Source organism: Thamnophis sirtalis, unplaced genomic scaffold (genome assembly GCF_051295495.1).
Source record: "Thamnophis sirtalis isolate CommonGarterSnake01/CBP01778 unplaced genomic scaffold, rThaSir2_p1.2 scaffold_3, whole genome shotgun sequence".
NCBI lineage: Eukaryota > Metazoa > Chordata > Lepidosauria > Squamata > Natricidae > Thamnophis > Thamnophis sirtalis.
In genome coordinates, this window is record NW_028261383.1 from 160,684,378 (window position 1) to 160,710,420 (window position 26,043).

The window sequence follows — 26,043 nt, forward strand, 5'->3', positions numbered from 1 at the left end:
TCCCGGGAACTACAAACCAGCTTAGAGTTCTGTAGTAGCTCATAAAGAAATCAGTCAGTACACACTTGAAAACAATGTGGCAATTACCAGATGTCAATCTGGATTTGCCAAGAACAAGTCTAGCCAAACTAACTTCCTTAATACGTTGTGGCAGTACCATAGACATAATACATCTTGATTTCAGCAAAGCATTTGACAAAGCACTCTCAACGTTCTGATTAGTGAACAAATTGTGTATGAGCTGGATGACATGACAATTAGGGGGAATACAAAGACAACTCCAAAATGTTACTCACTCATCAGTGGTTCCTCATCAAACAGGAGAAAAGTGTTGAATGGGATGCCACAGGGCTCAGTTCTGGGCCCTGCATCCTTCCATATTTTTTAGAAATGACTTGGACGAAGATGTAGGGAAGGCTTATGAAATATAGGTTAGAGAAATAGGCTGAAAGCATGAGGTGTAACAAAGATGAATACATTTTTGTGTAGGAGACAGAAATGCAACAAACAGATGTAGGATGGGGGACAGTACTTGTGAAAATAATTTTGGAACAATCATTACAACAATAATAATAATAACAACAAAAAGGTAAATGTAAGTACTGTGATATATTTATAGAAAAGACAAATGCAATTTTAGACTGTGTCTATTTGGAGGCACAGATTCTAAATTCTGTGAAGTAACAGTTCCACCTTGAGTAACTGTACCCAGTTCTGGGTATTGTGTTTGAGAAGGATTTAGATAAACTGCAGCAGGTTTGCCTAACGGCAAGGTAGATGAATAAGAAGCTAGAAACTCAGTTCATTGAAGAGATGGAAGGATTTCAGTTCAGCGAAGAGACAGAAGCTTTTGCAAATGTTTAGCTTTTATAAAAGAGAAGACTGAGGGATGGTATGACAGATTTTTCAAATTCCTGAAAAAATGTTACACAGTAGAAGGTCAAGACCTGCTCACTATTCTAGAATAGATGTCACAGAATAATGGATTTATTTTTTACAGGAAGTCAGATTCTAACTGAATCTTAGGAAAAAGTCCAACTTGCAAGTTCAGTTTCACAGTGAAACCAATTACTCAGAGTAATGGCGAGCTTCTCTTTGTGGGATATGTTCAAATGCAGGCTAGACAACCATCTGACTAGAAGGTTTTAATCTGGATTTCTGTATTGAGAGCATTCCTGATGACCCAAAACTGTGAGTTGCAGCTGCTTTTGTTTTACAAAAATGCCTCTCGGGATTCAGAAGCATTGCTGCAAAACACAACTTAGGCTCAAGGTCATCCCTCCATCCCTCTCTGAAGCTAAAATAAAATAAAAGGCAGGCAGAACAGATAGTTTGGAGCCACCAAATATCTGCAGGCATATGGATGCCCTGTTTGGGATCTAAAGTCTAGGTTTTGTGTGGCAATTTGGTTCGTGTTTTTATCATTTAATAAATATTATCACCATTTGGATCACATATCTGCCTGATGCAGCATTTCTTCTGCAATTGTCCAGCTACAGGTATTGTCTTTGGTCCTATAAGGTTTCCCAACATCTATCATGTCTTTGCCCTAATCACTATTACATCATCTGATTCCTGGACTTCTCAGTGCTAGCATCTTATAAGCAAAATTTAGACAGATATTCCTGAAAACCTAGCAGAAAAACTAGTCTCTCTTTCTATCATTGAGGAGTTCCTGAACTCCATACTACTGGGCCTTCCTCTGCAACTAACCGCTTTGAAGATCTAATCAAGATATTTTTGGCTGTCTTTGTATAACATACTTGCTCATAATTAACATGACAATAGCCTTAATTTATCCATTTACTGGATACATACAACACACTGAACATAACTAATTACACAAGTAGGTTTGTCCAGTGTCCTAGTTTCAAATGTGTTTGACTACTTTATGGTTCAGCTTATTATGCCATGGAAAGCTTCACATGCGAATCATACAACTGTTGCCAGGGCAAATTTGGAAGAGTAGCTCTAATGATTCTGGGTAGTATCCAAACTTAAGGGCACTGGGATCATAAGGCCCAAAACTAAGGCTGGCTATCAGGAGGTTGCTTATTGCTTGTCATCTTGATTATTTCAACAGCTTGGGCTGATGTACCCTGGGTTTACTAGTTAAAATGTTGGCATCTGATCAAGTTATCTTAATCCAGTTTTACGAAAATAACTCTATATTCTGCCCCCCGTAATATTTTTTCCCACCCTACAAACAGAGAATCCCAGAAGACATCCAGAAGAAAGCATAAAATATATGTCTTACATACACTGGAGCTGAGTAGAGCTATGAACCATGTCTACAACTTGATTCTGTGTAGCTGTGTTTAGCTGGAAAAGAAGTTGGGAGAAGGTTGATTCATGGCAAAACACTAATTTCAGGCACAGGAGAAGTCAAGAAAGGCAGATCCTGATCAGAAATGCAGACCAGAGAAGAAGGAGCCAAGAGGGCAGGATGTACAGATTCTGCCTCCACTTTCTAAATGACAGAGACACATCTGCTTTCCATAAAGCTGGAGAGTGATTAACACTTGCTTTTCAAAGTGTGAAGTGCAATGAAAGGAATGCAGTACACTGCTGGGGCCTTTGCCATTCATTCCCACCCACGTACACTTCAATTTAGAGCAGAAATATTGTCATTATTTGGGGGGCAGGGGGGAATAGCTGGCTTCAAGATCTGGATGCAGACTTTGTACTCTCTGGCCTTTAGCTCTTGCGCAATTTTTTGTTTGTTTCACAGTTAGCCCACATTGCTGCAGCTTTTGAGATTTATCTTGAGTCTATTATTTTATCTTCCTCCTCCTCCTCCTCCTCCCAAAAATCAATGCATGTTGACTTGTACTCTACACAAGTATTTCTGATCAGCTAAGAATAAAAGGGATGCAGTGACTCAGGGGCTAAGACCCTGAGCTTGTCAATCAGAAAGGTCAACTCTCGGTGGTTCGAATCCGTAGCACCACGTAATGGAGTGAGCTCCCATTACTTGCCCCAGCAGTTCGAAAGCATGTAAAAATGCAAGTAGAAAAATAGGAACCACCTTTAGTGGGAAGATAACAGCGTTCCTTTAGCATTGAGTCATGCCGGCCACATGACCATGGAGACGTCTTCGGACAGCGCTGGCTTTTCAGCTTTGAAACAGAAATGAGGACTGCCCCCTAGAGTTGGGAACGACTAGCACATATGTGTGAGGGAAACCTTTACCTTTATCTTTAAAGAATCAAAACTGGAAATACATATTATTCTTTGCTGAACAGTGAATTAATTTAAATGTATTCCATGAGGCATTTTGTATCTTAGATCTGATTCATGAAACACTTTGACAAAAAAGTGTTTCCCTTTCACACTGCATTGTTTCAAACACCAAAATCTCAGGAACGGTTTGAAGCAGATCCAGGGTCATTCTTACTTTTGTATCTTGGAGCGAAGGGAAGGACGCGACAAGAGGTAGGAGGAAAGTGACTTTATTCAGCTCATAGTAAACTGCGATTCAACGTGGCGTGTTTCGCGCCCTACATTTATACCCCCGGGTTTGAACGAGGAGCCAATGGGGCGTCGAGTAGCTCGACCAATCAGGGCGAGGATTGAACCGGCTCCGCCCGGGAACCAATCAGGAAGGAGTCCTTTGTTCGCGCGCTTGTATTTCCCGCGCTAGTATTCAACACCCCTCCCCCCCCAGTCGAAGAGTTCCTTTGGGAAGGGCAAACATAGTCTTGTAGGTAGGCGGGGCGGTGGCGTTCTCGCCCTGATCTTCGTGGCTCCCCGGCGGTTGTCGACGGGGGGGGGAACCGCTGGCGGAGGCGTGTCCGTGGTGGGGCGGTGAACCTGTGGTGCGGCCCCGCGGGAGAGAGCTGGCCCCGGGTCCCCTGCCCAATGTCCAACTGTCCGGGGTGGCGTTTCCGTGGCAACCGGAGTGTCCGATTGCGGTCCCGTGCAGTCTGGTTGGGGTGTAGGTTCAGAGTCTCGATAAGGGCTTCGAGGAAGGGAGTAGCCGGTTGAGGCACGCCTGTCCGGGAAGTTCGCATCGGCTTGCCTCCCGTTCCCCGGGTGGAAACGGTCCGATGGGGAAAAAGTCAACGATGTTGGCTCCTGGTGTGAGCGGGTGTCCGCGGGGCTCGGGCCGTCTGTTTCCGCGGGAAGGCGACGCCTTAACTGGTCCACGTGGCGCCTCCATTGTGTTCCGTCGGCCAGGCCGACCCTGAAGGAACAGGGGCCGGTCAGAGCTGTGATGGTTGCGGGAACCCACCGTGGATCCCCAGAAAAGGAGCGGGCCCATACAGGATCCCCTAACTTAAACGCGTGGGAAGGGAGGGCCCCCAGGTTGCTCGGCAGATCCCCTGCGTAAAGTGGATGGAGCCTGTCTAGGGGGGTTCGCAATCTCCTACCCATCAAGAGCTCCGCGGGACTTTTATTAGTCGTTGGGCAGGGTATGGAGTGCTGGCTCAAGAGGTAAGCCGCCACTCTTTCTTGCCAGTCGCCCTGGTCCATGCGGCCCAAAGCTTCTTTGGCTGAGCGAACTGCGCGCTCCGCCCGGCCGTTACTAGCTGGGTGATAAGGGGCTGTGGCTGCGTGTCTGATTCCTTGTTCGGCCAGGAATTCTTGGAACGTGGTGGAGGTAAACTGGGGCCCATTGTCTGAGACTATCACATCCGGTAACCCATGGGTGGCGAACATCTTACGAAGGGCCCTCACTGTACTCTCTGCTGTGGTGGAGGTCATGATTACCAGCTCCACCCACTTGGAGTAAGCATCGACCACTATCATGAAGTTCCGGCCGTGGAAGGGGCTGGCGAAGTCGATGTGTAAACGGGACCATGGGCCTCTAGGGATTTCCCACTCACGAGGGGCGGCTGTGGGGGAATTCGGCCTAGAGTTTTGGCAGATCCTGCATCGGCCTACGTAGTCCGCAATTTCCGAGTCTAACAAGGGCCACCACACGTAGCTACGGGCTAAGGCTTTCATTCGCGCTATGCCTGGGTGGTTTTTGTGGAGTGCGGGCAGGATTCGTGCCCGCAGGGCTGTGGGGATTACTACCCTATCCCCCCAGACAAGACAACCCCCGTGAAGGGCGAGTTCGGCTTGTCGCACCTTAAATGGACGGAATTCTTCCGCTACTTTTTCCGTGGGCCATCCCCTCAAAACCCATGAAGCAACCTGAGATAGGACGGGGTCAGCCTTTGTGCAGGCTGCGACGTCCGCGGCTGAGACGGGAAGGTTGGATTCGGCGACGGAGAGAACGGAGAGCGCGGGCACGTGGGCTGTGTCCGTCTCTGGCAGAGGGCAACGGCTCAGGGCGTCTGCGTGCCCTAGCTGCTTACCCGGACGGTATAACAGCGTATACGAATACGCTGTTAGGAACTCCGTCCAGCGCGTCATGCGGGGAGACAAAATGGGGGGGGTTGGCTTGTCGCCCGCCAGCAGCCCCAGGAGGGGCTTATGGTCCGTGACCAGGGTGAATTTCCTACCATAGAGATAGTCATGGAACCGCTTAATGCCGGATACTGCAGCCAGGGCCTCTTTATCGATTTGGCTGTAGTTCCGCTCCATGGAGGAGAGTGTCCGGGAATAGAAGGCTATGGGGGCTTCTGAGCCGTTCGGAAGGACGTGGCTCAGGACCGCCCCTACGCCATAGGGGGAGGCGTCGCAAGTCAGAACTAGAGGCATCCTATCGCTGTACTGGATTAGGACTGCCGATGAAGTTAAAATATCCTTTATAGCCGCGAACGCGTGTGCTTCACGGCTGCCCCATTTCCAGGCCGCTGACCGGTCAAGTAGTCGGTGTAGCGGCTCAGCTAGTGACGCCTTGTGGGGGATAAAAGGGGCGTAGAAGTTTAAGAGCCCCAGGAATGCCTGTAATTCCGCCCTAGAGGTGGGTGCGGGCGCGTTTTTGATGGCGGCAACTTTGGACGGAGTGGGGTGGATGCCCTGGGCATCAATGAGGAACCCCAAGAATTCAACTCTGGGAACAGCAATTTCGCATTTGCTGCGCTTTAATTTCAGTCCTGCCTCCCTGAAACGTGTGAGGACCTCCCGCAGTGTTTTCAGGAGTTCCGAGTGACTGGGGGCTGCGACCAGGACGTCGTCGAAGTAGGGAACGACGCCTGGGAGCCCGTGGAGCAACCGCTCCATGAGGCTCTGGAAAATCCCAGGGGCAACCGAAACGCCGAATTGGAGACGGCGGCAACGGAAAGCCCCGCGGTGGGTGACGATGGTCTGGGCTGTAGCCGCATCGTCATCTACGGGAAGCTGCTGGTAGGCCTGTGCCATGTCTAGCTTAGCGAAAATGCGGCCCTGTCCTAATGAGTGGAGTAGGTGCTGCACTACGGGAACCGGATACGGGTTTGCCTGCAGGGCCAAATTGATGGTCGACTTGTAGTCGGCACATATTCTCACCGATCCGTCGGGTTTGACCGGGAGGACTATGGGGGTTTCCCAACGGGCGTGATCTACGGGCTCGAGTACTCCTTGCTCAATAAGCTTATCCAGTTCTGCGTCTACTTTTGCCCTTAATGCGAAAGGAACCCTGCGTGCCTTTAGTCTAACGGGAGTGACCTGGGGATCGAGGCAGAGGGAAATGGGGGTACCCTTGTAACAACCCAATTTCCCATCGAACACGTCTGAGAACTCGTCTAGGACGCTATCTACGGAGAGGGGAACTACCCTGTGTACCCCTTCTATGGTGAGGCCCAAGGCGGAGAACCATTCCAACCCCAGGAGAGCGGGCAGGTTGTTCCTAACGACTAAAACTGGGAGTTTCCCTTTAAAATTCCCGTATTCCACCCGGATGTGGTATATCCCAGCTGTGGGAATCCCATTCCCCTGGTAGTCTAGGAGGGAGACCCCGGCGGGGCGCAGCTTTCTCTGGGGAACCCCGGGGCAAAGGCGGGAGAACAAGGCCCAAGATAGGAGAGAACGGGATGAACCGGAGTCCACCTCCATTTGGCAAAGCTGACCTTCGAGCCGGACGGCGGTGCTTATTTTCCGGTGGCCAGCGGGAACGTGGGATGCCTGGTAGACCACGCAGTCAGCGCTGGAGGGCTGGTAGGTTGAGTAGCAGTCCTCAGTGCGCCTCGCGGAACGCGGTTGCTGGCGTCGTTGCGGCGCCGGGCGCTGGTTGCTGGGCTGCATGAACGACGGGGCTGGCAGGGGAGCCCGGCATACTCTGGCGAGGTGCCCTTCTCCTCGGCAGCGGTGGCAAACGGCAGAGCGGTACGGGCAGGCTGCGCGGCTGTGGCGGCCGCCACATCCGCGGCAAGGTGCGTTTGAGGCTGGCTGAACGGGCGCCGGCGGTTGCTGGGGTGGCCTCTGCTTCGGCTGCATCCTCATCTGGCCGACGATTTCCTCCTCCTCCTCCTCGTCTTCGGCAGGGGAGAGATCGTCGACGAGGTTCGTCTGGGTGGACGGCCCCGCGGCGGTTTGTGCGGGGGGGTTTAGCTGGAGGCGTTCCATGTCGGCCGTGGATTGTTCGGAGAGCTCGGCTGCTCGCGCTATCTCCACGGCTTGCATCAGGGTAATCTTGTGATTCCGGAGTAATCGGCCGCGTAAATGTGCGTCGCGGACCCCGCACACAAACTGTTCCGCCAGATTCTCCTCCAGGTCTGCGAAATCACACTGGGCGGCCACGGTGCGCAAAGCCTCCAGGAAATGGCTAATGGATTCGTTGGCCCTTTGCACTCGGCGGCGGAAAGCGAAACGGCGTGCAAACAGAGAGGGTGAGGGAGCGTAGTGGTTCCTCAGCCTGGACATCAGCTCGGCCCACCCAAGTTTGTAGGCTGGCGTCGGGGCGGCCAGGGCTCTCGCAGAGGCGAACATGGACGGCTCACAGCAGGACAGGAAGAAACTGCATTTCTCCTCGTCGGTCTGAGCCTGGTTTTTCGAGGCGATCAGGTAGCACTCGAATCGCTCCATGAACCCGTCCCATGATTCTCCGGTGGCTCCGCCGAATGGCGCGAAAGGAGGAAGCGATGACGCCATCGTGGTGTGGAGCCGGAGGAAGAGAGAGAAGGACGGAGAAAATTTCGCGTTCGCTGCCGGCGTTCTCAGTCTGAAGATAGCGTGCTAGCTGGTTCAGACGCGGTGGCAGCTGGCTGTTCTTCTCCGTGGTCGCGGGAATCGGGATCCCACCTTCGTCGCCAGTTTTGTATCTTGGAGCGAAGGGAAGGACGCGACAAGAGGTAGGAGGAAAGTGACTTTATTCAGCTCATAGTAAACTGCGATTCAACGTGGCGTGTTTCGCGCCCTACATTTATACCCCCGGGTTTGAACGAGGAGCCAATGGGGCGTCGAGTAGCTCGACCAATCAGGGCGAGGATTGAACCGGCTCCGCCCGGGAACCAATCAGGAAGGAGTCCTTTGTTCGCGCGCTTGTATTTCCCGCGCTAGTATTCAACACTTACTGTCACCAATCTCCAAATCCTGAGGCAAAAGAGATACCTGCAAAATGTCAAATTGTGGAAGTGGATAATTTATTGTTTCTGGTGATTTCTGGAATGCATTCTAAGTATCCTAAGAAAGATTAAGTCTGTATAGTCTAGGGGGAAATGTTAACACATGGAGTCCTTAGTGCTTTCTGCGCTTGGTTGTTTGTTTGCAGACATAATATTATAATGTAACATTGTAGAGTTCTCCATAGTTTCATTTCCAGACTGGAACATTATGCACATCTCTCATTGCTAGATTACATTGCACCTGAAGTGCATCTTAGAATACTACATCTATATCCTGATTGTTGAAGAACAAGTAATAATGTGTTGCAGTGGTGGGTTTCAAATTTTTTTAGAACCTCTTCTATAGGTGTGGCCTGCTATGTGGGAGTGGCTTGCTGGTCATGTGACTGGGTGGGAGTGGCTTGCCAGCCATGTGACCGAGTGGCAGTGGCTTGCCAGTCATGTGACTGGGTAGGCGTGGCAACTTGTAAAATGTGGTGAAAAACTCACTGAACAACGCTCTTGCTTAGCAATCAAAATGTTGGCTCTGGCATTTGAAGCACGCAAGTCTTAAAGCTGTCAAGTTACAAGATCCTTGCACCCCCTAACCTTTTAGAAAAAAACAAAACCCAGGGGTGTTCAAACTTGACAACTTTAAGACTTGTGGACTGCAACTCCCAGAATGCCTCCTCCCGCTCTTCATCTTGATGATGTGCGGATGGGTGGGGGAAGGAGCTGGAACTGGTTCTAACTGGTTCTGGACTGCACTGTAGATTTGTGGAACCTCTTCTACACTTCTTGGAAACCACTTGGAATTGTGAAAAGAATTAGATTCAGATTAACAGAGCTGGAAGGTACCCTTGTAGTTCATCTAGTCCAACCCCCCGCCCAAGCACCATTTCTGACAGATGGCAGTCCAGTCTTTTCTTGAAAGTTTCCAGTGATGAAGCTCCCACAACTTCTGAAGGCAACTTCTGTTCCATTGGTTGATTTCTCTCACTGTCAGAAAATTTCTCTTTATTTCCAAGTTGAATCTCTCCTTGTTCAGTTTCCATTCATTATTCTTTGCCTGGCCTTCAGGTGCTTTGGAAAATAGTTTGACCCCACCTCTCTGTGACAGCTCCTCAAATATTGGAACACTGCTATCATGCCTCCTCTGGTCCTTCTCTTCACTAGACTAGCCATGCCCAGTTCCTGCAACCATTCATCATATGTTTTAGCCTCCAGTCCCCTCATCATTTTGGTTGCTCTTCTCTGCACTCTTTCTAGAGTTTCAACATCTTTTTTGTAGTGTGTTGACCAAAACTGGATGTAGTATTCTAGGTGTGGTCTTACTAAGGCTTTATAGAGTGGTATTAGTACCTCACTTGATGATTACATTATAAAGTGCCAAAAAGGCATAGAGAAGCACTAATGGGGGATATTTATAAGAATGCTTCATATTTATAAGATGAAGTAAAAAAGACTGAGGGTGAGGAAAAATATTGCGTATAAGAAAGTGCTGCAAAAAAGAAACGAGCACAAGAGAACAATATTGTATAATATTTACCTGGAGAAAAAATAGTGCAGTGCAGTCAAAGACATCAAGTAATCTTCATTCCGTCTTTTTCAAAGGAGTCGGAAAACTCTGGGAACAAGAACAAGAGTGGAATAAAGTAAAATGCCAATTTAACAAATTTAAACCCCTTTTTAATTAGCTGATTAATTTGACCAGGAGTACCTCTAACCAACTAGCACATATTTGCATTAGGAAATCAATATATTTATTTGTGAACAATTCAAGAGGGCAGACATACCTAATGTTCCAACTTTTATTTTCCCCTCCACAACAAGTTCAGCTGAGAGAAAGTGATTGGCCCAAAGTCACCCAGCTGCCTTTATGCCTAAGGGGGGGGGGGATTAAAACTCATGATTTCATAGTTTCTAGCCTGGTGTCTTTAACTACAACCCCAAACTGGCATTATCACCAATTGGTGATCCTTACTGTGGCATGTATAACTCTGTTCAAGTTGCCACCATTTTTATAACGTCTCAATTAAAACTACAGTCAATACTTGCTTTTAAATATATATATATAATTGGGAAACTGTAAAGAAATCATACTGCAAGTTTTCCTTTCCCAATCTGGCAATCTAAAACAATATTGCTAACTGGCAAGAGTTCCACTAATGGCAAGCATCCCGGCCATTGCTTTCTCCGAAATGCTACATCTGAGACCAAGGGCAAATTTTAAAAATTAAGCCAGAGGTTCCAGGAAGGCAACTAGAAAAGCAAACAAAACATTGGTCAAAAACAGAGAAAATTAACAAGAACCAAATGGCAAATAGAAGGTGAGGAAATGGAAGCAGTGGCAGATTTTATTTCCTTGAGCTGAAGATGATAGTGATTATCATGGGGTTGAGGGAGACTACAAAGGTAAAGGAATCCCTGCAGATTTTCCTCCACTAATTGTAGTTGATTATAGGGGGAGGAGCTTATAATTATATTTTTTTATGATTACAGTCTTAGACCAGAGACCAGAAGAAATAAAAACACTCAGCATATATACAATTAAAATAGTATAAAATAATAAATGACAACTAAAATCTATAATAAAATCCAGTCTGTCAATTATACATGGTCTGACTCAGTGGTGGGTTCTAGATCCTGTTCCAACCGCTACGGTTGGAACGGGCCCGGTGGCATCCATATGGACGCACACACATGCATTGTGCACATGCGTCTTAGCACTTTCGAGAGCCTCTGCAATGCTCCAGCTGCTCTACATGCCATGCACGTGCGCGGAAGCACCAAAGACTTAAAAGACCGGTAAGGAGCTCAGGCGGGAGGGTGGGCCCTCCGGAGCACCATACTGGAATAGTATCTGGTGCTCCTGGCAGGCTCTGGTATGCCTGTACCGGGGCGTACTACCTGCAACCCACCACTGGTCTGACTATACTACAATTGAAATCCATAAACTGTGTGGCCCGTTGTAGGTTCAATGCTAAAAGGGAAAGGACTAAGCAGTGCAAAAAGTTTGCCACAATTGTTATATCACATCACTATGGTGGAGAAGACACATTTTTGCAACGAATCCCCAGTGCGGCTGCGCAGAATCTGGCCGCCTGCGCTGTAGTTATGGACTGTTCATCCGTAAGCAGCCACTGAAGATAGGTAGTGTTGGAACAGCCAGGATACCTAGCAGTTATTGGTAGAATATGTTTTTTCCTAATCTCCGTATAAAAGGAACATGTGACCCACAGTCTCCACCTGAGCCTCCACCTGAGACGCAGGAACAGTCTTTCCGTGCGTGGCATCCTTTTGTACTTGCTATACAGGACGGCCGATGGAAGCCTATGGCACACCGTGCAAGCAAAAATGCTTCCCGGTGGTTTCCTGACTTCAGCTGACTAAGATAGCTGGCAGGAGCAACAATGCGTCTAATGGCATCTGGAGCCAGAAACAGTGCAGCTTTCCCGAAGTCCGCCTCCCTCTCAATGTCTGGGGAAGAAGCTCATCTCTGTTTCAAGGCCATTGAACCAGCACTGTCCGAAGACATTTCCACATCTGCAGCCACAAAGTTAAAAGATGCTTGCTTCTTGGGAAGAAAGCTATGGCAAACCTAGATAGCATATTACAAAGCAGAGACATCACCATGCCAACGAAGGTCCATAGAGTCAAAGCTGTGGTTTTCCCAGTAGGAATATATGTAGGGCTGTGAGAACTGGACCATATGGAAGGCTGAGCACACCAAAGAATTGATGCTTTTGAATGGTGCTGTCGGAGGAGACTTTTGAGAGTCCCTTGGATGCAAGGAGATCAAATCAGGCAATCCTAAAGGAAATCAACCTTGATTGGGTTTTTTTGAAGGACAGATATTAAAATGGAAGCTCAACGACTTTGGCCATCAAGTGAGAAGAGAAGGACTCATTGGAAAAAGACCCTGGTCGCAAGAATAACTTATGCACAATTTTGGAAATCCACTACCATACCGTCAGAAGATGCTATAATTAAAAAGATCTATGAATGTGCAGAAATGGACAGAATGACGGGTTGGCTGAGGGACAAAGGAGAAACGGAACATTATCTTAGCTGGAACATGGTATATGTGGGCGACAAGGAGAACAGCAGGGACTTAAAATGGGGAAAGTTAACATGGGTATTGTAATAGATCCCTGAACTTTGCAATGAGGAGATGTGGCTTAGAGACCTAACAATGAGGAAGGAAAGAAAAAAGTTGGGCTGTGAATGACTGTCACTGCGGGGGGGAGGGGAGGGGGGGTGTATGTTTAAAACTGTATTTGTATCTGTATGTTTTACGCTTAAAAAAATGTATAACTAATGAATTCCGATACAAAAGGCTGTATATTTACTTTATATTGTTATGTATGATTTGTCTTTCTTATGTTGTATTTTTCTTTCTGTTTTTTAAAGGTAATAATGTTTAATAAAAATTATATTTAAAAAAGAAAAAGAAAAAGACCCTGGTGCTGGAAAGATTGAAGGCAATAGGAGAAGAGGAGGAGATGGTTAGATAGGGTCATTGACCCGATGGACATGAATTTGGGCAGGAGACACACTGGCTTGCTATGGTCCGTGGGGTTGTGAAGAAGCAGACACAATTTAGTGACTGAACAACAATAACAACAAATAGGAAAACCAACAAAATAAAGAAAAAGTAAATGAGATGAGAGAAAAGAGGAGTCTGAGAAAATTTTGGTTGGATGGAGTTAATCAGAGGCATAAGGAGCCTTCTCTGGATCTCCAAACTAGAACAGAACAGAATTTAGCGACCAAACTCCCAGGAGCTAGAGACATGGCTGGAAGGAGACGCTAAACAGACAATTTTTATCTTTTTTTCTTCCTCCTCCTCCTCCTGCTGCTGCCATGTGAAATTAGGAGAAGAGCAAATTATAGTCATTAACATGTACTGGGGAAGCCATCAGGCTCCCTAATGCACATAAGTAACTGTGGAGAAAATAATGGTCCACAACCTGGAATTTTAAAAAAGGGGGAGAAAGCGCTTTCTGCCCTGAATAGGGAAATTTATTCCTAACCACAGCCTGATTTTATGTTGTGAGTGAGCATGTGATTGCTTAAGAAAATAAAATTTAAAGAGAGGGCAAACACTGCAGATTAATATTATCTCTTTAGAGCTTTCTAGGGTTGGCAACACCTCTCGGCTGAGAAGCAAGGTGAGGCGAGAGCTACTTTCAAGAGGTAAACAAGACTGATATCATTTCTATGGTGTTACAACATTTCAAGGCATTACAAAAGAGAATCAGAGCTTTGCTGCTATTTCAACCGCCGCTGAACAAAAACAAATTGGCTTTAATCTCTAAAGTGCCAGTGTTGTAACATCAGAACAATTTGGAATTCCTTTCACAGGGCTGTAGAATTCTCTTGTGAGCTTATTGATGGTTTGTGGAATAAACCATAGTAATTTGAATTAACATAAATTAAGAAGCATGGTTTACCAACAATAGTGGCTGGGCTCACTTTAACACAGGCTCATAATGTGGTTTATTTGCTCATCAAGTAGTATAACAGGTAAAACTAGATAATACAGGACGTAATACAAAGTGACCCGCATTTGGATAACATACAGAAATGCTACATATTAGAAGTTTCTTTGGGGAGTGGCTAACTTTGTTGATTTGATCCTTCTGACTGGAAGGAAACAAGACCTGGAGTTAAACTGCTGCACTTTGCATTTGGCAAGGTTCAATGATCCAATCACAAATACTGTTGTGGGTCCCATAAAATGAACAGAAACACCGTTAGCTTCAATGGGAGTTGAAGCACCAAAAACCAGAGGGTTGCATCATTCAAAATTGTTGACAAGTTGGATGTCCTTAACACGGGGCTGCACATGTCCTTAACATGTGAGTGAGTTAAGGAATGCTTCAATCAATATTGCAACAACAGCTAACTACTTCTGTATCAAAGGTTCCACCAACCCGCCCAGCAGCTCCATTTAATGTGGCTGTAGATGATGTAGACTGGGAGTTCAGATATCTGGAGGCCACAGATGTTAGCTACTGTTTTACATTTTTAAGGCATAGTAATAATGTAAAGCCAATTAGGTGTGGTGCCTATAAACTGGAATGCTATGAGTTCAGATCCAAGATGGGAGAATTGGATGTGAATGCTATCTTGATTTGACCAAATAACAAGATGGATAAATAATAATAAATCTTCTCTTCCAGAACCAAACTGAGAATGTAAGTTTTGATTCAAGTTTGCTAATTTAGCTCTCTTCTTATTTGTAAGGGGTCTCCTGAAAGTCTCCCTTCTCTCTTACAAAGGATTCATGGCACCTTGATATTCAGAAGAATTGCAAACAGGGTCTAATTGAGCTGAGTAAACCCTTTGAAGAAAGTACTTTGGTATGTGCAGGAGCAGATGTGAAACGCCTCCCCTCCCCAAGGATTAAAACAGCTATGTCTTTTTTCAGGCTCATATGTTCCCAGCTAGCTCCGCACGCTTATCCCCACAGACTCATAAAGAGGCTGTTTGGACAATCAGACAGACAGTCAGACAGACAGTCAGACAGACAGGTGGGAAGAGTTTCCAAAATAGAAACATGAACTTTTTTTTTTTAAACACATGGCTACTTTAATGATTCCAAAAGAGGTGCTCTGCAGTGATGGGATTCAAATTTTTTTACTACTGGTTCTGTGGGTGTGGCTTGGTGGGCATGGTTTGTGGGCGTGGCATGGCTTTGTGGGCATGCAGGGGAAGGATACTGTAAAATCTCCATTCCCTGCCCACTCCAGGGGAAGGTTATTGCAAAATCCCCATTTCCTCCCAATCAGCTGGGACTCGGGAGGCAGAGAATAGATGGAGGCGGGGCCAGTCAGAGATGGTATTTTCCAGTTCTCTGAACTACTCAAAATTTCCACTACCAGTTCTCCAGAACTGGTCAGAACCCGCTGAATACCACCTCTGGTGCTCTGTATTTCAACCACAAGTTCTAAAGCATTTATGTCAAAGAACTGCATAGCCCTTGTAACTGGAGTGTAATATTATGGAGAAGTCATCGTGAAAACAACCAAACATATGCTGGAGCATCTGGTTATGGCAATTGCATAGTAATCCAGGCAATGGAAAAGCTTGTTTTGTTTCCTTCCACTGAATCTTCAAGCATCTATCCCCAAAAAATTATATGTTTCGATACATGCTAACATCTGCCCAATATGGTTGCCGAAGCTTAGAATACTCTGTTATGACAAGTTTGCTGACTATTTTGAGGGTAAAATTGCTTGCCTTCATATTGACTATGACAACCTTATGGTTTAGTGGTTCAGATATAAAGTTTTGCATTCAAAATTTTTGTTCAGCTATGAAATATATGGAGAATCTTTGCAACAATCTCTGCTGCTGTTTTGTAATTTTAAAAATATGATATTAATGTTAGAGTTGCTATAAAGGAGATTTGCTGTTTCACAAATAAGCTACCCTAGTGTCAGGGCCACTCACAAAACCAGAAAGTTTGTGTGGGTAGAGAGATGTTGTTGTTTCAAAACATTATTATTATTTTAAGTATGAAATATTGTATAAAAAAAGCAAAGAAAAAAGAATTTAAAAAAGAGGAAGGAGTAGGGAAAAAGCAAAATTGGGAAATGCAAGGAGAAAGCGATTTCAAGAAGTAACTTCTTATTTTCCTTGATACAAATAAAAGCCTAAAAATCAATGGCCCTTTGAACTAGAATAGCTTGTAACCAACAATACTTTTATCTTTATAAACAAGTCTAATCATCAAAACTCAAGCTTAACTTTCATTTCTTTCCATTTCAGAGAAAGGACGACAGTTAAGAGTGGTTTCCAAGGAGAAACGAAACTAAAATCTTTCCTTTAATCAAAGCAGACAATTTCTTCATCTCTGCCAACTCGCCATCCATTCTTTCATTGGATACATGTGAGCCCTTCCATCTCTGTGCATAGATAAGAACAAAGTTCCATGTTGTTGAATTTTCAATCTGTTTGTCCATCAAACTTTTTAAAAAAAGTCCGTGGCTTAAATTGTTACATTCAGTTATTAGAAACTAATCAAGGAGAGAACCTGGAAACTTTCTAACAGTGAGAACAATTAACCAGTGGAATGGCTTACCTTCAGAAGTTGTGGGTGCTTCATCACTGGGGGATTACAAGAAGAGACTGAAGAGTCACTTGTCTGAAATAGCATAGGTTCTCCTGCTTTAGCAGGGGGCTGGACTAGAAGACCTCCAAGGTCCCTTCCAGCTCTGTTATTCAGTTCAATGATTCTCTGAATTAAATAATACATATAATAAGACTGAGATTTCTTACATCTACACCAGAGGAAAGGGGTGGAGAATTGCTTGGGATGATTGAGATATGGAGATCTCATATGTACATTGGTACCTTCAGGCAAGCATGTTGTGGGTCAGGACTCCAACTTAACCTACTGGATAGCCAAGTAATACGTGCCTGAGCATTACAATAGAGGTAGTCCTCAACTTACAACCACAATTGAGCCCAAAATTTATGTTGCTAAACGAGACATTTGTTAAGTGAGTTTTGCCTCATTTTACAACTTTTCTTGCCATAGTTATTAAGTGAATCTCTGCAATTGTTACCATAGTAACATGGTTGTTAAGTGAATCTGGCTTCCCCTTTGACTTTGCTTATCAAAAGAGGATCAGGTGACCCTGGGACATCGCAACCATCATAAATATGAGTCAGTTGCCAAGCATCCGAATTTTGATTACATGGTCATAAGCATGAACATTTGTCATAAGTCACCTTTCCCTGTGCTGTTGCAACTTTTAACAGCCACTAAATGAACTGTTGTAAGTTAAGAACTACCTGTAATAATATGGAAAGAGAGATGATAGCTAAAAGGTAGGATACAAGCTTTCCCAAAGCCAAAGGCCTTCAATTCAATCCCTTTATTACCAAGTAGGGCTGGAGGCTCAGTGGCTAAGATGCTGAGCTTATCAAACAGAAAGATTGGCAGTTCAGCAGTTTGAATCCCTAGTGCCGCGTAATGGAGTGAGCTCCCATTACTTGTCCCAGCTTTGCCAACCTAGCAGTTCAAAAGCACATAAAAATGCAAGTAGAAAAATAGGAACCACCTTTGGTGGGAAGGTAACAGCGTTCTGTCCCCTTTGGGTTGCCGGGACAGCAAATTTCAAGGGAAAACGCAGCTGCTGGAATCAGTGTGCCACTGCGCCTGCAACTTAAAGCTCTCCAAGAAGCCTGCATTACCGGGAGCAGCAGAAGGAGCAGCAGCAGGCACCACCGCCACCCCCGGTGTCCAGCGTCCTCCTCGGGAACCTCGAGTTGCAGCCATTTGTGCGTCTCTCCCGAGCTTCTCTCAGGAGGTTAAGTGGCAGGCACCCCGCCGGCAGAGCCTCTGGGTGGAAGGTGAATGAAGGGCGCCATGACGGGAGAGGCTGGCTGTCCCCGAAGCCAGCTCTTGGGGAAGGAGGCAGAGATGAGGCCCAGGGCTCGCTTCCCTGCCTCCTTCCTCTGAGAGCTGCAGGCAGCAGGGAAAATGAGGCTTCTTTGCCAGCTTCCCAGATGGCAAAACAGAATTTTTCACCATCTGGAAGGTATGTGTGTGTGAGAGAGGGGGGGGGAGAGAGAGAGAGAGAGAGAAAGAAAGAGAAAGAGTAAGAGAGAATAAAAAGAAAGAAAGAGGGAGAGAGAAAGAGAGAGACAAAGAGAGAATGAGAGAGAAAGAAAGAAAGAGAAAGAAAAAAAAGAGAAAGAAGGAAAGAGAAAGTGTGGGGGAGAGAGAGACAAGAAAGAAAGAACGAACCATGGAAGAAAGGAAAGAAAGAGGGAGAGATATATATAACAAAGAAAGAAGGAAGGAAGGAAGAAAAAGAAAGAGAACTTATGATCACAATTGAGCCGAAAATTTTGGTTGCTAAGCAAGAGCGTTGTTAAATGAGTTCCACCACATTTTACAAGTTGGCCACTCCCACCCGGTCACATGACCATCAAGCCACGCCCAGAAAATAGGCCACATCCACAGAATAGGTTCTAAAAAAATTGAAATCCACCACTGTCACTGATACTACATATATTGAGAGAAATCTGAGCTTCAGCTACAGAAGGAAGTAGATCTTTAGGGGAAGAAGAACAGTAAGCCTAGAGGAGTTAATGGGTAGAATGGGTGTAGCACTGGCGCCCCCTGATGGCCACTGCACAAATAACAGTGACAAAGATAGGGTTCATTTTATACTTGGGTACACCCCATTAATTGGATTTAAATTACTGATTATTACTGTTTAGTGCAATCAAGGTACAGCTGTTGCCAGTTTGTTGCACACAACTAAGATGATTCCCTCAAGGCTGTACTTCTGTTGTTAGGTTGTGGCATTTCACTGCATTGGACAAGCTGCAGTTTGCACCTGGAAAAATTAGTTTTTAGTTCCATCTGGTAGCATTCCTCCATTGTTGTTAGGGTTGATACTTTTGTTTTGCTTTTTTAATTAAGAAGTGACTTTTAAATAGGATGGGTAAAAAAAAAAATCAGTGTAAATCAAGAAGAGAAGTATCTTAGAACTAAGAGGAAATTTCCTGATAAAACAATTAATCCGTGGAACAACTTGCTTCCAGAAGTTCAGAGAAGAGCAACTAAGATGGTCAAAAGCCTGGAAACTAAAACATATGAAGAATGGCTGTAGGATTTGGGTTTGGCTAGTCCAGGGCTGTCAAACCCGCAGGCCAGATGTGTCACACACTGGCCACACCCACACCTGGTTTAGGGAAGGGGAGAAAGTTGCACTACATCACGTGACGATGCCATGACAATGTGAGTTTGACACCCCTGGGCTAGTCTAAAGAAAAGAAGAATTAGGGGCAATATGATAGCAGTATTCCAGTATTTGAGGGGCTGCCACAAACAAGAGGGGATCGAATTATTGTACAAAGCACCAGAAGGCAGGACAAGAAACAATGGTAGGAAACTAACCAAAGAGGGAAGCAACCTCTTTGAGAGAGCCGAGGTGGCGCAGTGGTTAAATGCAGCACTGCAGGCTACTTCAGCGTTCTGCAGTTCGGCTGTTCAAATCTCACCGGCTCAAGGTTGACTCAGTCTTCCATCCTTCTGAGGTGGGTAAAATGAGGACCCGGATTGTTGTTGGGGGCAATATGCTGACTCTGTAAACTGCTTAGAGAGGGCTGAAAGCCCTATGAAGCGGTATATAAGTCTAACTGCTATTGCTATTGCTATTCTATAACCTGGAATTAAGGAAAAACTTCCTAACAGTGAGGACAATTAACCAGTGGAACAGCTTGCCTTCAAAAGTTGTAGGGACTTCATCACTGGAGGTTTTTAAGAAGAGACTAGACAGCCACTTATCTGAAACAGAATATTTCTCCTGCTTGAGCAGGGAGCTGGACTAGAAGACCTTCCAGCTCTATTCTAAGTTGTGAATACTCCAATGCTGGAAGTTTTTAAGAAGAGATTGGACAACCATTTGTCTTAAATGAAATAGAGTTTCCTACCTGAGCAGGGGGTTGGATTAGAAGACCTCCAAGATCCCTTCCAACTCTGTTATTCTGTTCTGTTTAGATGTTGTTGTTTTTAAAATTAACTGTAGCATCAAGTTCTTCAAACATGCACTAGGGAGAGCATTGAAGCATCATGAGGAAAAACATAATAAGCACTGATATATCCAAATGGAAAGACATAAAATACAGTATGAGTAAAATGTAACAGTTCATCTAACATTCCACAATATAATTTGCCTTAAATGTTTAAGACACAGCACAGATCAGTAAGAAATATCCATATACTGAAATATAATATCAGTATTATGTTTGCTGTTATGTTAAACACAGTGGCATGCCAAACAAATCTTGAAGTAGTGTGTCTTAGCTTAAAAATATTTATATCGCTTGGCCTGGTCAAAATTACTTCATCCCTAAAAAGTCTACAAATATAACACTCCTTAAAGTAAGAAAGCATATTTGTTTACATTATTTCACTTTATTACTTGATCAGAGTTAACTCTCTATGCCACAGAACTTCCCCCTTCACCAAGCCAGGAAGGATGATCTTCTTCTTTTCCAAGGGGCCAACTTTCTTACTGATTGAGGTCAGTCCTGATTTTGTGGCACATCTGAAACTTAGAAGATCCTGTTGTGACCGGGGTGTCAAACTCACGACAACATGCTGTCTTCACGTGACGTATCGCTCTGCCTGCTCTTCTCCTACATACTTACTGTTAAAGAAAGCACTCCCAATCCCTAAGGGCTCCAGACACGGAAGACACCAAAAATTAAGTGCAGGCCAGACTTGTTAAACCACTCCCAAATATTCTGTCTGGCAAACCCAACCTGAATCAAACTTCAGGCTCCAATGGACTCTGCAAGGCTGGCCTTTTCTAAGAGACTTCCATTGCGTACAAAATTCACTATCCCACACTCCTGTCTTGGAAATAAACAATGGTCAGCTCCTGCCTTCGGTTCCTGTCACCTAGCATATAGAACCTTTGCAATTCACCATAGCAATCCTTCTCTATTGAGTTTCCCCCTTTGTTTTTCCTGGAGAGAATGGACACAGGTCAGGCTCACAAATCTGGTTATTTACAGCAGTGTTTTTCAACCACTGTGCCGCAGCACACTAGTGTGCCTTGACATAGTGTAAGGTGTGCCGTGGGAAAAACACCTTATATATAGTCAATATAGGCACAGAGTTAAAAATTTTTAACATTTTCTAATGGTGGTGTGCCTCGTGATTTTTTTCATGAAAAAAGTGTGCCTTTGCACAAAAAAGGTTGAAAAACACTGATTTACAGGGACTATGATGGATGCAACACTCATAGCTTACAAGGGTCAGCCCTTTGTCAATCAATGCTTCACAGAAGGATGAATCTCAACCTTGCCCCTCCAAATATTATGGAGTTTATGAGGGGAAAACAGGCTTTGCTTCTGGAAGATATATTGGGAAGTGGAGCTTGGCTCATTCCCTTGTACTCGTTTTTCTTGTACTATTTTTGCTGTATATATACTGTACTCTGTTGCCTTCACCAGCCTCTTTGAACTAGTTTCAAAATGGCTTTTTTATTACTGCAATGTCTCTATATAACTAAGTTCCAATCTAACTGTTGAATACATCATCTCTGTCTACCAAATTGTTTCTTTCGTGGTCCAAAACAGAGTATTAGATCACTTGGTGTCCTCCTTTTCATGTCCGTCCTGTTACTATTATGTGCGTAAAAGGGTTAAAACTAGAATAACCCAAGGCCACTCCTTCTGGGACTCTTCATGCTAATTTCCCACAGAATCTTTTACAGTTGCTCTGGAAAGTTTCATGCAAGATATAGACATATACAGGAGTTAATGCAATTCGTTATTCAATCAATCAAAAACAAATTATGGTAGAAGACCAAACACAATTTTAAAAAAAAACCCACATATGGTACAAGCACTCTGTGTGTGTGTGTGTGTGTGTGTGTGTGTGTGTGTGTGTGTCTTTTATCTGATTTTGACAGTTAACTGTATTTTTTTGACATTTGCTGATGTCTAATAACTCAACAAGCAATTCATTTTGCTAGTTATATTGAGTGATCTATGCTCAATTGCTTTGAACTGGATACAGGGACTGATGGGGAGCTGATTGAAGATTGCCCACAATAATTTCCAAACATCAACTGCATCTACGGATGATAAGTAACTCTTCATTAGGAGAAGTTCTTAAACTCCAGAACCTGTTTTGCAACCTTTTTCTCCTCTTTTTTTTTTTTTAAGATTGCTGGCGGGTGGGGACTGGGGAAACATTTCAAAACAGAAAAACCCTGTTTTTTACCCTTTCTTTCTCCAGACTATTTTTCACCCTACACCTCTGCATATCTATGAAGAACCTTACAATTATTTTTAACTAGAAATGTGCAATATTCTGTGCCAAAGTAAGCAAGGCTGATTCTGATCTAGTGAGGGCATTAACTTTCTCTCCCTCTACTTTAAGAGCCCCATTTCCTAGGTTGGGTGGTTATCAGGTGGGCTCAACCCAGTTGTTGCCTCCTGAACTCATGTTTGAATTCAGAAGGCAACAACTGGGTGCAGTCAACCTCCCACCCACTTCTTAATGTCTCCTATATTTAAACACGTTTTCTTCGGCTGATTATTGCTTGGGCCCAAGAAGTCCTGCTCCTTTAACCTATTGCATGCTTTGCTCCCCACCACCCACTCCTCTAAATTGGGCTCAAGGGTTTATGCAACCTAATCCTGTGGTCAACCAAAAACAATGATTGCAAGGGAACAATTCCCTTTTACAGCCATCCTTTATGCACTAAAGGAGTTTGGCAAGTGTAAGTACTTGGAAGGAAGATACCAGTTTAAAGCTAAACATCTAAGATTGCCCAAGGGATTTCCCCCTGCCCCAGATTTCCCTATCTGCTTTACTGATAATGGGGTCTTGCTCAAACAATAACAGATGTTGCAGAAGTATATCTCCCTAGCAGGATGTTGTCAGAGCCATGAATACGTCTGGGCCTTTTTCTTTTCTTAATCAGAGCAATAAGCATAAGCTTGTCAGAGACTGAATCAGCTGCTTTTCCTTGGAACCATATACTAAAGGAGTTTGGGAACTTTGTTTAGGGCCTTGCCAACTCTTCTGTTCAAACCAGGAGCAACCCAGTCACATGGTTCCACCTTTTCCCCTTTTGGTCTCTTTTGGAATGTCCTTTGTTAGTCTTCCAGATCTTCTAACTCCCATTTTTCTACCTGGATTACTGATACTTTTGCTTCAAAGTAGAATCTCTAATCAAACAAGAAAGAAAGTTCCACTGTCTTCTTTCTCTGGCTCCAATGAGATACATTTCCCTTCTCGCGTTTTTCACTCCGAAGAAATGCAGAGGACAATTGGATGAGCTCTGAGCATTTTTGCTCAACCCAGACAAAAGTTCTTGGAGGCTTCAGAAACCAGACTCCCACACCCAGGGTGGACTTGAGGCCAGCCAGTGGGATCATGCAGTCAGGATCCTTCACTAAGCTATACAGACTCCCTGGATCTCTGAAGCTACTCATCTGAGTTAAATTCCATAGCTTGGAAGGGTCAGCTGGTTTCAGCTCGTCAGTTGATATAAATCCCCATTCCTTGATCTGAATTAAGTCCCCATCCTCAGGGGAAGAGTGGTTTGCAGAAGGACCATACTAAGCCCACTTAGTCAAAGAGGGACCTTCCTTCCCTTCCAACGGTTTGTGGATGCATCTAACACTGGTCTTCAAGGACAAAGTGCACAAGCTACAAAGAAAATCTGCTCCTTCCCTGACCCATCTTTATTCAACACAGAAACATTTATTCTACTTTATTCCCATTTCTATCTGTGCAAAAAGTGCTACTCCTTAGCCAGGTGTATGAATGCCACATCTTATAAATTTCCCTCCCTCCTCGCTGTGGCTGGATGCCTCCAAAATTCTGGGTTTTAGTTAGTTTATTATTTTATGGCCATAAGAATCTCTGCTTTTTGCTTGCTCCTATAACCGCATGTTGTGTAAAGTGAATCACTTAACAAGTTCTCCCAGTTCCTCCCATTCTTTGATTATCTGCCATTCCTTTATCTTCTGTGGAATTTAATGCTGAATCCAGTATAATTGAATTCACTCTCTGGAATTTGGTTTTTCCTTATTGAATAGAATTTGTAACTCTCCAAAAACTTAGCCTTTCTCTTATTGTAACAAAAATGCTATTTATGAACTCCTGTCTTTCTCTCATTTAACCACATGTTTCATTCCCATAGATATATTTTTAAAATTATGTTGGTGCTTTATGTTTAGTCTGGATTCCTGGCAAATACCAGAACTAGTCTACAGTTTTCTTGACAGGATTGTGAGAAGGGGCTGATGTCCCTGGGTCAAGGTCAACCAGTTGGCTTTGTGATGAAGGAGTATATGAATCCATATGAATTAATATTGGCTATTTGCTTTTATTATGAATTGCTTATGTTACTATAACTGATTAACCAATATTTTCTGTTTGCTTCTGATATGATATACTGCTAGAAATCATTTATTAAGAATTAAGCTTTGTTATTGGCTTCTGCTTATATGATTGTATACTGTCAAAATTAGTTGTTTTCTAGCCTAGCAAATTGTAACCTTAATACTGGATGGCATTACTGCAAATATTAACTCACTGTTGCCTCTAGCGTCTATTCGTGGCATCAAAGCTAGGCACATTCTTGAAGGCTAGTAAAAGAAATGCATGGGAATATCAGGCCCCCTAGATAAAGGAACCAAACTAGGGAGTTTTCCTGGCTCATAAATCCTTAAAGCATTCTGCCGAAAAACAACTTGGCAAAGGGGGGCTGCCACCCCCTACCCAAGGCTATAGGAATACTTCATAGATAAGGTAGACAGAGACAGGCGCTTGAACAAAAGAATGCTTTAAAGATCACGTTGGTAACTATTCTTGATCTCCGATTGGATAAACATCGTTTCTACCTACCTAAAATGTATATAATACTCTGAGCCACTCTTGCAGGGGTGTGGCTATTCCTTACATGCATTTCTTTGTGTGTTTTGGATATAGTTTTGTCACCCAGCTTTTGCTATGGCCATACATAAAAGCTGGCACTTTTGCAAATCTTGTCTTGAGTCTCACTGTCTTTGGCATTTCAGTGGCTCGGGAAAGCTACTTGAAGCTTACTGTGCCTAAGGCAGGATTAGAACCACAGCCTCAAAGTTTTTATCTGGTGCCTTAACCACTATATCAAACTAGCGCACTCAAACATATTTTTTGTGCCTATTACGTATTTGATTGCCTGAAGGAATATTCAGAACTAATGAAGTAAGTAAATTGTTTGGTTAATAAGTATAATTTCATTTTTGGACTTCTGGAATGCATAAGCCTGATTTGTAAGCAACAGTGTAAAAAGATCCTCACAGAATTGGCCCTGTGGGAAGCCACAGTAATAAGCTGACTGACAAAAAAAAACGGGGGGGGGAGGGAGATACCCACGTTGACTGCAAAGCACACAGAAACACTTCAGATCCAAATACTGGGCACTCATTTTTAAACCTGCATTCTAGTCAGAGGAGGTATTCAGCAGATTCTGACCAGTTCTGGAGAACCGGTAATGGAAATTTTGAGTAGTTCGGAGAACCGGTAAATACCACTTCTGCTAGCTGTGTTCCCAAGCCTGGAGTCCTGAATGTGGCCAGCACCCTGTTTTCTGGCTTGATTGCTAACTGGTCAAGTAAGCTGATTGGGAGGGAATGAGGATTTTGCAGTATCCTTTCCCTGCTACGCCCACCAAGCCACGGTAGTGAACTTTTTTGAATCCCATTCTAATGCTAGATAGCTTTTTTTTTTAAAGACACCTGGTTAATACAACCTGAGTTTCGAAACAACAGCACAGCTGGGGAAGAAACTACACTAAAATAAAAATTTAAAAGTGGGCTCCTTTAGTTTAATTAATGTACCACAATGTACCAATTAATGTACCATCTTATACCATAAACTTTCAAAACTCAAGCCCAGTTCTTCAGAGGAATTAATTCCTCGTTCTCCACGGCAGGTAGAAATGACAGAAAAGTCATTTACATTCTGCGCTGTTGTAGGGGTGTGTGGGTAATTGCCAGTGTGTTTTAAGTAGCAATGTGCTCTCCTGTTTTCTCCAAATTACAGCACTGAGTTGGCTTATGCCATATGTTTTTGCTGTAATTG

The 26,043-nt window shown here is 44.3% G+C and overlaps 1 long non-coding RNA gene across 1 annotated transcript; it reads left to right on the forward strand.

The window, feature by feature from the left end:
• Nucleotides 1-13,545: 13,545 nt before the first annotated feature.
• LOC148048283 (uncharacterized) lies at nt 13,546-16,418 on the forward strand. The gene is made up of 2 exons (XR_015695827.1): nt 13,546-13,613; nt 16,194-16,418. It is a non-coding gene; the product is annotated as an uncharacterized LOC148048283 (long non-coding RNA).
• The last annotated feature ends 9,625 nt before the right edge of the window (nt 16,419-26,043 follow it).